Source organism: Macaca nemestrina, chromosome 12, assembly GCF_043159975.1.
Source record: "Macaca nemestrina isolate mMacNem1 chromosome 12, mMacNem.hap1, whole genome shotgun sequence".
Taxonomy (NCBI): Eukaryota; Metazoa; Chordata; class Mammalia; order Primates; family Cercopithecidae; genus Macaca; species Macaca nemestrina.
In genome coordinates this window covers 116,155,967-116,168,541 of record NC_092136.1, presented here as the reverse complement: position 1 = coordinate 116,168,541, position 12,575 = coordinate 116,155,967, and the positions used below count along the sequence as shown (strand labels likewise).

The following is a 12,575-nucleotide window of genomic DNA, read 5'->3' as shown; positions in this document are numbered from 1 at the left end:
GCCCCTGGTGTCCCCTGCATGTATCCTCAGAACTGGTGTGATGTCACAGCCAGGCTGCAGGAGGAGTGCAGTTTGCTCTTCCGGTGCTTCCAGCCTCGTGGGCAGTCAGGCACACTGATTGTATAACTGTGGGGAGCAGGAATGAGCCACATGTGTGGGTTCAGGCTGAACTTCAAGATGTGCCCTTCAGATCTGAGGGGTTTCCCACAATGTATGGGTGATGAAGTTTCCTGCCACTCTTGATCTCTGGACAAAGGACAGTTTCTACAGATGTCCTCAGATAACTTTGCCATGAGTCTCAGCATCCCAGCATGTAGTCCAGGATATTGTCCCATCCTCTAGCCCAAGTCTTTGCAGCTTCTCTTATAGCCCCCCAAAATACAGAAGAGCTCCTATGGCAGGAAATAGAGGAATATCCTTGAAAATAAAGTATACACTTCCAGCTGTAGAGGCAGTTGGCATGGAAGTTGTTACTTGCCCTGGACTGCCCATAGTATGTGGATGAAGGTAGTACTGTGGAATTGAAGGGGCAGATTGTCCCACAGCAAGGAGTTCTGAAGTTTCTGAGCCCATGCCAAGTCCTGGCAATGTAACCTGTTCTGCTTGTACATGCCCATCTCCTCTAGCAATGGCTGGTAGCAAAAGTCTCTGCAAGGTGGTGGTGGGGGCCTGGCTGCACACCTGATAGAGATGCTAACAAATTGGCTGCCAGAGCCCATGGGAGTGCCTGGGAACGAGGCTACAGCACCTGGTCTAACTTTTTCCTTGTGATGAACCTGGGAGAAAGAGAAGGAGAGAGAGAGAGAAGAAGAGGAGGAGAGGAGAGAGAAGAAAGAGAGGAGAGAGAGGAAAGAGGAGAGAGCTGTAGCAAATAATGACCCTCTTGTACAGTACACTGAACAACTTGTCAGTGGCAGCACATTGCATGGACAGCGATCAAAATGGGGTGGGAAGTAAATGCTATCTCTTGTTGAAGATGGTTGAAGAGAATGTAGATGTCTGGTCTGGAGGCCAAAAGACAGGTGGGAGTGTTATAACCATCTTCTGAGGGCCTGTGTGTGCAAGAGAGGACATGCTTGTTCTCCATATTCCTAATGGGCAGAAATAGGACATGTGTAGAAGCCATAAGGGACATAGATAGCCTTGGGCTCCATGCAAGAAAGAGCTTTCTCCAGCTAAAGCTGACCAAGGGTGACCTGGGCAAGTTTCTGATCACTGGATTTAGGCCATTGAGCAGAGGTTGGGAAACTTCTCAAGAGGAGAAGGAGAGTGAGAGGCAGTTGGGGTCCGTACGGAGATGACTCCAACTGAGATGTGGCATTGGATGAGATGACCTTGAAGGCTCCTTCCAACTGTAAGCTTCTCAGGTTTGAGAAGACTTGGGTCACTGATGATTTAGCTTCCGGGCTGGGCTGGGGCTCATTGTAGCTGCTCTGGGCCTGCTCCACAGTGTGCGGGAGGTGGCAGATCCCAAAGGTGACTGGGTAGATGCAGGGTGAAAGTCTCATGAGATGAATGTTCTTTGCATGTGAGCCAGAGAGCCAGGCACAGAATCACAGTGACTGAGGGATTTAACTGAGTGAAGCTTCCCATGGGGAAAAGGAAAATTCCACCAGAACTGCCCCTTCCATACACATTCTATTGAATTTCTTGGGTAGGTTCACTTGCTGGGGTCTAAGAGGCTGGTAGATGTTCATATAAAGTGTAGTGACTTTGTAGTGAAAGCATTACTAAAGAGAGAGGGGCTTGGTTTCCAGTATCGCCTCTGACGAATCCTGAAAAGAGGACCTTGGACAAATTATTTTCACCCTATGAGTCACTTTAATTTTCTCATCTGTGAAATGGGGTAACAGTTTCTACCTCACAGAGCTGTGCTGAAGGCTAAATTAGGCAGTGCCTGAAAGGTGCAGTGTTTCATGGTAGCATTCAAAGGTAGTTAGTTTCACCTGTCCTAGGATCTGGGCTTTCTTATCTCCCTCACTGTCTCTTAGCTATCCCCTCCTAGGTCTCATTTACAGTGATATCCTTGATGTCCATCATGGGGCCTCCTATGTACTAAAGCCCTGTTGGTGATCTGACTGGCAGGCACCTTCCTTGGGTAAGATGCAGGGCCCCAGGAGCGATTGCTTACCTCTGGCTTGTTGGAAGATGAGCAGGCCAGGAGAAACCCAAGGTCATGGCCTGCCCTTTGCAGATGTGCCACAGAAGGGTGCAGGGTGATTGCTGGAGCGAGAATCCAGATGCTGGGAAAGGGAAGTGGGTGGGAGCAGGTAGAGGTTCTCATTACAATGCCATGTGGCTGAACAAGAACAAAAGCATAAAACCCTGCACATTAACAACCCCCTTTACTAGCTGGTGCTTAAATCTCGTATCTCTAGGCATGTACCTGTAGACTGTCAATATGCTCCCCTGCTCCACACCTGTACTTCTGTTGAGATCCGATGCAGCAGGTGAGACATTGTTTACCTACAGCTCTCCAGAAGTTACTGGTTCATCATGGTACTGTGGTCCCTTGCTTGGCACTGGGCAGCTTGGAAAACAATGGGCACTCCAGAGCAATGTGGAGCAAGACAAGAGAAAGGTGATCCAGAAAGTCACAGAGGATTTTTGGTAGTTGTCTCTCTCTTGCCACCCTTTCGTTCATGTAGTATTGGGCTTACCTGGATTCTGCACCTTTGAGTTACGTGGACACATCCTCATCGGCCCTCTGCACCCTCTACAAATTTTCCCAACCTCTTCTTGAGTGCACTGTCTGTCTAAAGCCAGAATAAGGGTCAGGGGATTGGACAAAGCTAAACTCTTGAGGCTAATGTGTTGATGCTCTAGAGACCCCTAAGTGAGTGGTACACAAGCAACAAATCCTGTCTTGGGTCACAGAGCTGAGTAGAAGCTTTTCTTAGATAGGACAAGCCCTGTGAGTTGTACTCACCACCCTACATCCACTAATACCTCTTTGTATGCTGTGATTTTTTCAGTGTCTCTTACATAGTGGCTATTGAACAAATATTGATTGATAACAAAAAGAAAATAATCCATTTTTTTGCATCTACCCTGGGTAAGGCATTTGCTATGCACTGTGTTTTACCTCATTTAATCCTTATAGTCGCTGAGAAGCAGACACCATTATATAGGCAAGAGAATAGAGACTTGAGACATCTCAAGGTCAAACAGTATTGCTCCAAAGCCCACACTGCTTCATCACGTCATCCTGCCCATTGCCCCTTACTCTGAAACTGCAATTAATTGCATCATGTTGTATTTTTTCCCAGATTTATCTTTTTGGTATTTCATTGAGCTCTTTTCATTTTCTGGGATTACCTCCACAAGTTTTGCATGTGGAAGCGTGATTATGTTTTCCTTTGAGTACTTGGCTCCTCACTGAGAGAGGGTTATGTGGTTGGAACCAACAGGTTTCCAATGACTTTTAAGAGATATTAGCACACCTTTACATGTCAATTATACTTTAAATATATAAATTATTCAACTTTATTGAAATGGCCAACTATCATCATTCAACATGAATAAATAGATTCTGGGAACAGCCTGATAACATTTTTACCCATTCCATAACTATTGTCACTTATTCCTTCATGTAGATCCAATCTTATCTCAGGACTTGAATAGAACAAGCTCACCAGTGATTTCTCCAGGGCTTGTGCATGGCTGGCACATGGAGGATGTTAGGACAGTTTGTGATGGAATGTCCAGTTCCTCAGCTATAATAGTCTTTGGTAGTCAGAACAGGATAGTTCCCTCCTTGGCTTCTAGTGCTGTCCTTGTCCAAGAAGATGGTTACTAGCCACATGTGCTATTGGGTTATTGAAATATGGCTATTCTGAATTGAAATGTACCCCAAGTATAAAATATACACTGGGTTTCAAAGATATAGTACAAAAGAGATGTAAAATGTTACATTAACTTTTTTATGGTTATTACATATTGACATAATATTTTTTTTTTTTTTTTTTTTGAGACGGAGTCTCGCTGTGTCTCCCAGGCTGGAGTGCAGTGGCGTGATCTCGGCTCACTGCAAGCTCCGCCTCCCGGGTTCACGCCATTCTCCCGCCTCAGCCTCCCAAGTAGCTGGGACTACAGGCGCCCGCCACCGTGCCCGGCTAATTTTTTGTATTTTTAGTAGAGACGGGGTTTCACCATGTTAGCCAGGATAGTCTCGATCTTCTCACCTCGTGATCCACCCGCCTCGGCCTCCCAAAGTGCTGGGATTACAGGCTTGAGCCACCGCGCCCAGCCGAAATAATAATATTTTGGATATGTTAGACTAAAGAACATACTACTGTATTAGTTTCTCCTGCTTCTTTTTGCTTTTAAAATTGCTTATGAGGCTGGATGTGGTGTTTCCCACCTGTGATCCCAGCACTTTAGGAGGCCGAGGTGGGCGGATCACCTGAGGTCAGGAGTTCAAGACCAACCTGGGCAATGTGGTGAAACCCCATCTCCACAAAAATACAAAAATTAGTCGGGCATGATGGCTGGTGCCTGCAACCCCAGCTACTTGGGAGGCTGAGGTGGGAGAATCACTTGAACCTGGGAGGTAGAAGTTGCAGTGAGCCGAGGTCGCACCATTGCACTCCAGCCTGGGCAACAGAGCGAGACTCTGTCTCAATAAATAAATAAATAAAATTGCTTATGAGAAAATGTAAAATTACGTATGTGGTTCACATTTGTAGTTGGCATTATATTTCAATTGGACAGTGTTGTTCTAGAGAATGCCTTAGTTTGCTGTCCTTGATCAATCCTCACATCCAGGTTGTTCCCAGATTAAAAGCCAAAGTGAAACATAAATTTTAGGCAGCAGCTTAATTCTTGTTTTTGTGAAGCATGGCAGGCGTTTCCCTAGTTAGAAGGTTTCTCAGGTGCCTTACTGACTCCTCCTACTTAACATCCCTTTCCAAAAGGAATTAAGGTCTTTGACCTGTGCTTGAAATTTGTTGCAAACTCAGCTAGTGGTACTTTTATCCATTAGCCAAAAGAGGTTATAGAAAAGACTATAGCATCTGAGAATGTCAACGCAAGGTTGGTCAAAAAGACAATTTGAGGTATGGTTATACTCAGATCAAGGCTGGATCAAGCTTAGGTGACCAAAGAGTAGACCAAAGTTAGGACCAGAGCCAATCAGATAATCTGAGCGAGGATCTCAGGGCCACCGTAGACAGCACCCAAGGGCCTCTAGTCTGGCCAGAACTCACAGCAGCCTTTTCATCTAAGGCAATAAGACTCTCTTCTCTCCATCTCCTCAACAATTCCTGTCCTGATACCTTACTCCCAGAGTTAAGAAGGCAAGAAACGGGCCGGGCACGGTGGCTCATGCCTGTAATCCCAGCACTTTGGGAGGCTGAGGTGGGTGGATCATGTGACGTCAGGGTTCAAGACCAGCCTGGCCAACATGGTGAAACTCCATCTCTACTAAAAATACAAAAATTAGCCGGGCATGATGGTGGACGCCTGTAATCCCAGCTACTTGGGAGGCTGAGGCAGGAGGATCACTTGAACCCAGGAGGCAGAGGTTGCAGTGAGCCGAGATCGTGCTATTGCACCAGCCTGGGCAGCAAGAGTGAAACTCTGTCTCAAAAAGAAAAAAAAAAAAAAAAAAAAAGAAGGCAAGAAACTTCTAAGGTAGGTTCTGATTCTCTGTGAAATAAGTTGCCCTTTGTCTTCTTTTAGAAAAGCCCTAGAGAAGGCTCAGGTATTGGTGGTCCATCTTCTGTGTGACTACACTTTCCATTGGGGCTTAGATCCTTTCTAGGTTGGTGGGAGGCTATGGTTCCATGAGTAGTTTCCTCTCTTTGGGGCAGTTGTTCTATGAGGCTGGACTCTTGAACAAGGCTTGGATCCCAGAGGACCTTTAACAAGGCATGAACACAGTCTCCATGACATTTTTTGGTGGAATCCAGCTGCCCTCCACCCAGTTATTGAGAAAATGTTCTCTAATAATCCATCTTCTCTCTGGCTGTATACAGATTATGCATAGCTTTTGCTATGGGTAATGTCTGCCATGCATAAGCTCTATGTTTATGAAATACTATTTGTTTTTCAAGTCTTTATTATTCAAACACACATAGGTAGAGGAAAAAGTATAATGAATCCCCATGGACTGTCACTCAGTCTCAGCAATTACCAACATATGGCCATTAAAAAAAATCTTTGTTTCCTGCTTCTCCCTACCCCCTGCTAGACATTATATTATTTCATCTGTAAATGCTTCAATTATGTGTTTCTTGGAGATAAGAACTCTTACTCTTTAAACATAACCACAATACCATTTAACCATCTGAAAATGTGAACTTTATTTTAGCTTTTATGAAAGCAATACATTTTCATTGAAAGTATTCAGACAATACCAAAAGGTACAAAGAAGAAAGTGAAAATGACTCATAAACCAACACCCAGGTATAATTACTGTTAGCATTTTGTTCGATATAGTTTTATATATTATGCTTAGTACATATTATTTATACAAACTTACATATATAGAATCATGCTATGGTTGATGTTTATAACCTTTTTTATTATTTTTGGCAAGTGTTTACAAAATTAAAGTATAAAATGCATACAAAGAAGTGCACAAATTACAAGTGTACAAGTCCACAAATTTTTACTGTCATTTAAACAACTATCATCCAGATCAGGAAACATTATTACCTGTAGCCCCAAACTTCTGTCATTCCTTTGTAGTCATTAACCCCATTAAACATAGCCACTATTCTGATTCCCATTGCTACAGATTAGTTTTGCCTACTTTTGAATTTTATACAAATAGAATCATGCAGTGTGTGCTCTTCTCTGTGTGACTTCTTTTGTTCCATTTTATATTTATAAGGTAAATCTGTGCTGTTGTATGTAGTAGCACTAATTCATTTATTTTTGTTTGTTGTGTACTACTCCACTGTGTGAGTATATCACACTTTGTTTATCTATTCTACTATTGATGGACTCCTCCTGCCCTGACCCAGTGTGTTGCTATTAGGAATGTTATTTGGTACACATATGCATGCATTTCCACGTATATTTTCTACATGACATTTCCTAAGATATATACTTAGGAGCAAACTTGTGGTTTTACCAACTTATGCTTATACCAGCAATCTATAAAAGTTTCATTTGCTCCACATCTTTGCCAATACTTGGTTATTATCAGTGTTTTAAATTTTTTTATTCTGGTGAGTGTGTAGTAATAATTCATTGTGGTTTCTTAATTTACATTTCCCTAATGACTAATGAAATTGAATGTCTTTTCATAGGTTTTTTGCATACACGCATATCATCCTTTGCGCAGTACCTATTCATATTTTTCACATTTTTCTGTTGGAAAATATGAAATATGTGTACTTCTTCCTACTGATTATAGAATTCCTTTATATATGTTGGACATGAGTTTATTCACAGTATATAGTGTGAATACCTTCTCCTACTATGTGAACTGCTTTTTCACTCTTTTTTTGAGACAGAGTCTCGCACTTTTGCCCAGGCTGGAGTGCAGTGGTGCAATCTCGGCTCACTGTAAGCTCTGCCTCCTGGGTTCACGCCATTCTTCTGCCTTAGCATCCCAAGTAGCTGGGACTACAGGTGTCCACCACCACGCCTGGCTAATTTTTTGTATTTTTAGTAGAGATGCGGTTTCACCATGTTAGCCAGGATGGTCTCGATCTCCTGACCTCGTGATCCGCCCACCTTGGCTTCCCAAAGTGCTGAGATTACAGGCATGAGCCACTGCACCCAGCCTGCTTTTTCACCCTTAAGGTATCATTTGATAAACAGAAGTTTTAAATTTTGATAACAGCCACTACCAATAGTTTTCTTCATGATTGTGTTTTGTGCCCTGTTTAAGAAATATTTGCCTACTCTGAAGCCATTAACATGTTCTGCCATGTTCTGAAAGCTTTATTGTTTTACTTTTCACTTTTTTGTTTACAACACATCCAAAATTGATTCTGTGTATGGTGTGAGGTAGGGGTCAAATTATTTTTTTCCGTATGAATATGCAGTTGATTAAACTTCATTTCTTTAAAAGACTATTTCCCATTGTTCTGTCATCTTACCTTTGTGATAAGGCAAATGACAGCACACATTAGTCTGTTTTAGGGTTCTCTCTTGTGTTCTGTTGTGCATTGGCTAACTTTGTGCCCTTTCCACAAGCATCTTAATTACAGGAGCTTTATAATCTATCTTAATATCTCATAGTTTAAGACCTCCAAATTTGCTACTCTTTCTCAAGATTCTCCTAGCTATTTTAATACTTTGCACTTTTGGCCGGGCGCGATGGCTCAAGCCTGTAATCCCAGCACTTTGGGAGGCCGAGACGGGCGATCACGAGGTCAGGAGATCGAGACCATCTTTGCTAACCTAGTGAAACCCCGTCTCTACTAAAAAATACAAAAAAACTAGCCGGGCGAGGTGGCGGGCGCCTGTAGTCCCCGCTGCTCGGGAGGCTGAGGCAGGAGAATGGCGTGAACCCGGGAGGTGGAGCTTGCAGTGAGCTGAGATCCGGCCACTGCACTCCAGCCTGGGCGACAGAGCGAGACTCCGTCTCAAAAAAAAAAAAAAAAAAAACTTTGCACTTTTACACAAATTTTGGATTCAGTTTGTCAATGTCTACAAAATTTTTTTAAAAGTTGAAAAATTTGATTGTAATGGCAATGAATTTTATATCAGTTTGGGGAGAATTAATGCATTTATGATATTGATTTTTTCAATCTATAACTATGTTGTCTTACCCCACCAATTCTGGTCTTCTTTAATTTATCTTAATCAGGCATGTTGGTTTTTTGTTTTCAGGTTTTGCACATATTTTGTTGTATTTATTTTAGGGTACTTATGTTTTGATGCTATAGAAAAGGATATTTTGTAATTTTTTTTTAAAAAAGTTTGTTGTGTATAGAAATACAATTAATTTTTGCATATTGAACTGTAACCTTATTTGACTTGGTTAAATTAATTTAACTGTATCAGTTTATTTGTACATTATTTTCAGTTTTCAAATACACAAAGTGACAGATTTATTTATTTATTTCTTTATTTTTCTTTTTCACATCAGATGGGAATGTGCCAACATCATAACGAAGTTCATCTCATACGAGTGTGAAAAGGCAATCATCATGCTTATGAACCACAAGATTATCCTATTTATTTATTTTCAATTATTTTATCCTCCTCTGCCTCTTGCCCTGCACTATATAAGACCTGCGATATGATGCTGAATAAGGTGAAAATGAACATCATTGCATCACTCCTGATATCAAGGGTAAGTCTTTCAATATTTATCATTAAGAATGGTATTTGCTGCCATTTTTTTGTAGTTGTCCTTTCTGAAGTTAAGGAAGTTTCCTTCTGTCATTAATTTGGTAAGTTTTTATTCCTTTCTAATTTTAAACAAGAACAGGTATTGAATTTTATCAAATGACTTTCCTATATCTATTGAGATAATTATGTAATTTTTTTCTTCTTCATCATTCTAATTGGTGAATTACAATCAATTACACTGATCAATTTCCAAGTAGTAAACAAACTTTGCTTTCTTAGAATAAGCCCAAGTTAATTGTAATGTATTGTTCTTTTTATAAATTGCTGGATTCAATTTGCTAATAATTTGTTTTGAATTTTTGCATCTATGTTTGTATAGGATTGGCATTATTTGTTTCTTCAATGCATGGTAGAATCCACTGGTAAAGCCATTTGTACTTGACTTTTGCTTCAAGTGTGATAGTAGGTGTAGGTTATTACAGATGGACTTTATCAGGGTGAGGAAGTTCTCTTTGATTCCCAGTTTTTTGAGGGCTTTTAAAATAAGAAATTATCATTAAATTTTGTCAAATGCTTTTTCTGTATCTATTGAGAGGATTATATCATTTTTTTTTGTCTGTTAGCATGGTGAATTATAGTAATTTTTGAATATTAAACCAACCTCAAGTTCCCAGTCATGATGTATTATCCTTTTTATATACTATTGTATTAGATTTGCCTAAGATGTCTGCTATTATTTGTATTTTTATTATTTCATTTTATTACTTTCATTGACTTGTTATAACTCTTTGTTTTGTCATTTTAATGTTTTCTTAAGGATTTATGGTATACATTTCTAACTTACTGCAGTCTAACTGAAGGAGGGGAGAGAGTCACATGAAAGATAGAAAGAACTTCAAAAATCTGCAAAGGGTCTTCTTTAACTGTTCATCTGGATACTACTAAGAGCATGCATTTGAGAAAACTACCTGAGGCCAGGGAAAGAAATACCTGAAAAGATTAGATAGGACAATCTATGGCTCTCATACTTGACTGATATGGTGCCTATTCCCACTATACAAAGTGGAAACCATAATTCATGGAGCATCAGGGACAGAATCCAGAAGTGTTTTGCCTTGGTAGTGGAGAACATTCACCCTAGAATAAATGATGCTCTAGTCTTATCTAACAAAGCTGAAAAGCAAGCTTCAAAAAGGTCAACCTGTTTTCAAATATTTTAACTGCATCTCAGAAAAAAATCTAAGGAATACTTATAGGAATACAAAAATATCCAGCACCAAACAGGATAAAATTTATAATGCTTGGCATCCCATAAAAAACCAACTGTGTAAAGTAGCAGTAAAATTATACCCATAATGGGGAGAAAAATCAATGAAAATTGATCCAGATGGTAGAATTAGTACAAAAGGGCATAATAACACTTGTTATAACTACATTCCATATGTTCAAAAAGCTAAAAGAAATATTATGCTATGTAAAGTGGAGGCATAAAAGATAACAATAGACTCAATTTGATCTTCTAGAGATGAAAACTGCAACGTTTGAGATAAAAAATACACTGAATAAAATTATGATAGCTTAGACATTGTACAAGAAAATATTAGGAAACCTGAAGACGTAGCAATAGTTTCTACTATTGCTATGAAATTATTTATTTTTCCTTGCTGCAAATTTTGCATTTTACATTTTGAGGCCATGTTATGAGGTGGATACACAGGTAAATGAAATACAGAAATAGAATAAGACTAAAAAAATAAAAAGAGAGAATTAGTGAGCTGTGGTATGAGTGAACTGTAACTGCTCTGGTCTCCTCTGACTCTTGGATCTATCCCCTCAATTCAGAGATCACTGGACTCTACCTGGGTTCCCCTCCTTGCACCACAGCCTGGAAACTCTCTTTAGGCAATGAGCCAAAGGCAGCTGTAGAGTTCACTTACCTCCTTTATTTCCCATCTCTCAGAAATCACTGTTCTTTGTTGTTTAATGTCCAAAGTTTTAAGAAACATTGTTTCATAAATAAGAAAGTAGAATTTTCTTAAAATTCTTAGTTATTTTCGGTAGGAGGGTATATCTGGTACTGGTTACTCTACCTTGGCTCCAAGTGGGTGTGAGGTATAGTATTTTTATATATTTTAATTAATTTAGGTTTATTAAGTATATTTTTCAAATCTTCTATATCCTTTGTGTTATTTTTATGTGCTTATTCTACCAGTTACTGGGAAAAATATATGAAATTACTTTTCCTTGCTCCAAGTTTTGCATTTTACATTTTGAGGCCATGTTATGAGGTGGATACACAGATAAAATTTTTATATCTTCCCAGTAGATTGATCCTTTTCTTATTATAGAATGTATAATATAGGTTTTTATATTTTTTTGTTATTGTAAAACATATTTCATTTTCTTTGTCAACTCTTCTTGCCTCAAAGTCTACTCTATCTAAAGATAGTATAACCATACTATCTTTTTTTGGTTAGTGTTTGCATAGCATATTTTTTTCCATTCTTCTCCTTTTGTCCTTTTTGTGGTCTTATATTTAAGGTGCATCACTTGTCAGCAGCCTATAGTTGTTTATTTTCATCATAGTTATTGAAAAGCAATATGAATATTTCCACGTTCCTGCTTGGAACAAAGAAAATTGGCATGCTATATAACAATGGAGCATTTCTCTTTTCCCCAGACACATTTGCTTCTCACATTCTAAGGATGACAGACCTTCACTTTTTTCCTTTGTAATGGAGCCATCTGCTCCTATTCAAAGGCTAAGTAAACTTATCTTACCCAGAGCCAAATACTTGCACTTCAGAGTAGAGACTTTTTCCTTTCTCTTCCTTGAGAAAATTTGTTTGCATTAGAAAAACAAGGTTCCTCTCCCTGTCTTAGAAGAGGACAGGGAAGGCAGCTGTATCTGTTTCTATGTAAATATCCATACTTATAATTTTGAGACTTATCTCCTGTAAAGCCACAAACCAGAAACCATACCACCACCCCACCACCCCACTCCCCGCCTTGCATGCACAGGCCTAACCATCTAGGGGTCTCATTGCCCCACCTCTCAGTGGGAGAATTGGGCATGGGAAACTGATGTAGTTATTGCTGTAAGTAATAATAGTCTTCTCCAATTTAGAAACTTTATGTTTGTCTTCAGGATAATATAAATATATGTAGACATTAAGATCTTATCAATAGTTTTACAATTTTTGTTTTCAATAGAAAGATTTAGTATTTTATCCTTTTATGTAATTACTGATATTTTGGAGCTTCAGTGCACTACATGTTTTCTATTTGTATCTTCCAGATGCTCCTTTTGTCCTCCT

At 39.7% G+C, this 12,575-nt stretch overlaps 1 long non-coding RNA gene and 1 pseudogene across 1 annotated transcript in view; one reads left to right on the top strand and one right to left on the bottom strand.

Moving 5' to 3' along the window:
- LOC105476451 (uncharacterized) overlaps nt 1-12,575 on the top strand; it is a 588,325-nt gene that overhangs the window by 347,932 nt on the left and 227,818 nt on the right. Inside the window, exon 3 of the long non-coding RNA XR_011611091.1 lies at nt 9,053-9,259. This is a non-coding gene — a long non-coding RNA (uncharacterized lncRNA). The remainder of the gene's footprint in view (nt 1-9,052; nt 9,260-12,575) is intronic.
- On the bottom strand, nt 9,047-9,136 carry LOC112425696 (small nucleolar RNA U13; annotated as a pseudogene).